At 44.5% G+C, this 3888-nt stretch overlaps 1 protein-coding gene across 9 annotated transcripts in view; it reads left to right on the top strand.

The window, feature by feature from the left end:
* The window catches only part of Anks1b (ankyrin repeat and sterile alpha motif domain containing 1B), a 760073-nt gene that overhangs the window by 310437 nt on the left and 445748 nt on the right, over positions 1 to 3888 (top strand). The gene's annotated exons all lie outside the window — the stretch shown is intronic.

Genomic DNA, 3888 nt, shown 5'->3' with positions numbered 1-3888 from the left:
TCCTCCTCCTCCTCCTCCTCCTCCTCCTCCTCTTTCTTCTTGTCCTCTTTGAGAATTTCCTACAATACATTTTGGTCATGTTTACCCCCTCCCCCCTCCTCTTCTCTTTCCATCCAATTTTGTGCCCCTCTTTTGTTGTTTATAAAGCCCATCATGTACGGTCGGTGCTGTCCATAACTCTTGAATGTGTGGCCTTCCGCTGGACTCATCAAATATGCAGGAAAATGTGAGCTACAATCCAGAGTTACAATAATTCTAGCATTTATAATTGCTCGTGTTCACCTTCACTGGGTTTTTAAATTTCCTCATTACAGCTCCACTTTACTGGCTAATGTCTTTATTTAATCTGCTGGAATCCTCCGTGTGCTGGGGGGACTTAAAGTCACTGTTTCTCTCCTCTTCTTTTTCCCTTCCTATGAGACTCCTGAGATTCATAGGTTAGCCCAGCTTATGACTCCCCAAAGCTCCTCCAGGACATGCTTCCCCTTTCTTCCTGATACTGATTTTCAGTCCGGTCTTTGAGGTCACTGATTTTTCTCTCCTTCCTTTGAACTCCTCTGGTAAATCTTTGAGAGAAGTGTGTTTTCTATTTCAAAGTTACCTTTTGCAGCCTCTTAATGTTTTATGTCTTTAACAATATTTCTGTTTTGTTCAGATCACTTTCTACATGTTTTTTAGTTCTTTGATTTTTAATAAAATTGAAATATTTTTCTTCTAGAACTATCCTCAAATTTCTTATAGGAACAGTTTCCAGTTTGTTTTTTCTTTAAATCAAACAGCTTCCTTCTGTGTCCTGTTTTTATTTTTTTAATGTATGGCTTGTGGTGGGGTTTTTTTTTTTTTTACCTTTTTTCTTGTTGAAATCTAGATATTTGCATCCAATATTTTGGAAACTATGTGCTAAGGTTTAACTGTGAATGTCCCTCATAGGCTCATGTGTTTGAATATATGGATATATGTTTTGATATATGCCCCGACAGTGGCACTGGTATAGAAACTGTAGTATATAGACCTAGCTGACAGAGGTGAGTCACTGGGTGGGCCCAGCCATGTTTCTGACCCACTCTCTGCTTCTTGGTTTACCAGCACTGTATGGCCAGATGCTTCATGCCCAACACCAACAGTGATTGTGCTGTGCCTGTTGTCATCCCTTACCCACCATTATCACCCAGAATCTCCTGAAGTCATGAGCCAAGACAAACCCTCTTCCCTTACGTTCCTTCCACCAGGCATTTTTATCAAATAGATAAGGAAAGTGACTGAGACGCCGTGCAATCAACCTTCCACTCTCATGGGGTGTGCTTTGTGCTTGAGTGTTCTGGTTGGTGGGTGTTCGCGGTGTTGGTGGGTGTTCCTGGTGAGCATTCTGGTTGTTGTTGGGTGTTCCTGGTGGGTGTTCCAGTTATTGGTTTGCCTGTTCTGTTGTTTTCTAGCCTATTGTTGGTTCTTCAGGAACCTTCCTGAGCATCTGAAGAGACATTCTAATTCCACCATAGTCTGTGTCCGTGGGGGAGGTCCAACAATGTGGTATAAATGTTTCAACAGTATTGAACTGTTGCCTCTGCCAGAGCCTAGATAGTCCTCTGAGACCAGAGCACAAATGACTGATCTTCAGAGGACACAGCCCTCTCTGCATGCACGTTGGCTCTCTCAAGCCATGTGTAGCCGCTCCGGGAACAAGTACACAGCTGCCTACCCTGTAGCTGACAATGGGCAATAAGCAATTGATACTGGTCTAAGAATTCAAAATGATTGGGTATCAGCCAATTTGCAGTCCAAATGTCCCTCCAGAGGTTTCAAGCCATCAAAACACTCCCGAGTTCCAAAACTAGTTATGGCAGACAGATTCGGCCAGTGAGATTGCATCCCAAGAGGGAAAGATGGGCTTTTCAGATGGTTCTTATTCTATTGTCTTCCGAGGATTGTCTCTAGCTGCTTCGTGCAATTTCTCAAGCACTAGGTATTCTGAAAATGGTGTCCTTCCCATAATCACCTGCCTGTTGTGCCCAACAAAGATGTCACCAACCCCCGCTACTGGCTATGTAAAATTGGGAGCAGCAATTTTACAACTGCTGCTGCAATTTTACAATTTGGCAACTGCAGTTGTTTGTCATTGAATATGACCTGAATAAGGGCACTTTAGAGTCTACATAGCACAATTTGTTCCTCTCCAGCTCCACGGTGCCCTCGGTACATAAGATGGTCTGTTTAGTGGATGAAAGCGCTCACACCAGGACGTCTGGTCCTCAGTATCTACTCTTTATTCCAAGTTGAGTATTGATTCAGTGCCAGCCAACCACTTACCCTGACCCCTTCAGGGCGTTCCCAGGTACACAAGGATTGTTATTGATTCAACTTTCCAAGAAAGAGAGAAAAACAAACAAAAAAACAGAATACATAAGATCTGCAATTTCCCAAGACACACATACACATTAACCTTCCACTACCGTTCCTATACAAGTCTTTGATTGGTGAACTATATATATTACCATGCGATCTCTAAAGAGACATAGCATTTCTTATCTATAAATTCACCTGTTATTTTCAGCATTACCTAAGCCTTACTTCATCCCAGTCTGGACCCATCTTTCTTCCCCATTCTATTAATAACCTACGTGCTTTCTGTAAGAGCAGTGCCGATAGCAGTGTTCTAAGAAAGAAGAGTTTATGTAGACTTACAGTTATCCCAGCAGTGAAGGGATAGAGGCAGGAGCAAGAGGCAGGGCGATTGATCGCATCTCAACCGTGGTCAGGAGGCAAAGTGCTCGCAGGCAGCAGAAGGAAGGCTTTCTCCTCTGCGCTCAATCCATGGCTCCAGACAGTGAAACGACCCCACCTGTTTCTAGGGTGGTCTCCCCACCTCCACTAGCACAATCTGGATCACCTCCACAAGCATGCCTCAAGATTCATGTCCATGGTGGTTCTAAATCCCATCCAGTTAACAATCAAGATTCGCATCACATCTACCAACAATGCCTAGCATGAGGTATTGCGAGGACCTCTTCGTTTGTCTCATTAACAAACTAGCGCCTGAATTTTCTACCATTGATTGAATGAAATGAAGGAATGCAATATACATCATATAAGGAAGTATTATGGGGGAAAAGTTAACAATGAATGGCTCTCGATAGCTTAGTAAGTGTTGTTCCAACTAAGCATTCATTCATGCCTTATGGCAGAGGTCGGGGCTATTATTTGAAAGATCGCTTTGACCCTAGTGCTAGGAAAGTTCCACTTGGAAGATGTTATGACAGTAAAGACTGTAAGGGAAGACTTGGGTAGAGGAAACTGCTAGGAAAAAAATAATCCTAAGAGGGGTGGCTCCACCGGCACAAAGAAATCCAATTAGGTAAGATCAAACAAAATTCAAATGCCACCGTTTTATTAAATACAGCGCTCTCGTGTGGCCGAGCACATGGCGGGGAGACAGGAAAGTGGGGAGCCCATGCAAACCCGGAACCATGTGTTTCTCCCCTGGGATCCCACTTAAATACCCTGGGGGGAGGGGTCAGGACCTGGCATGCTGGGATTTGGAGTCCAGACTAATGCAACTCCCAGGCCACGGGGCTGGGATGGACGCCAGGGGCTGGAGCTAAACTCCAGACTTAACAGAAACAAAAAGAAGGTCTCCTGGGTGGGTAACCTGACCTGAACCGTGTCATAAGGATGAGGGGAGCTGGTCAGGTGAGAGTAGAGGAAAGCCACAAACCAATGGCATCCTAAGCCTATGACATAGCTGGACTACAAGAGAAGAAATATGAATGAGGGTAAGAACTGCACATAGAGCCAGGGTGGTGGTGGCGCACACCTTTAATTCCAGCACTCGGGAGGCAGAGGCAGGCGGATCTCTGTGAGTTCGAGACCAGCCTGGTCTACAGAGCTAGTTCC

This window comes from Microtus ochrogaster, chromosome 24 (assembly GCF_000317375.1).
Source record: "Microtus ochrogaster isolate Prairie Vole_2 chromosome 24, MicOch1.0, whole genome shotgun sequence".
NCBI lineage: Eukaryota > Metazoa > Chordata > Mammalia > Rodentia > Cricetidae > Microtus > Microtus ochrogaster.
The sequence above is the reverse complement of the archived record's forward strand: the minus strand, read 5'-3'. Positions and strand labels throughout refer to the sequence as shown.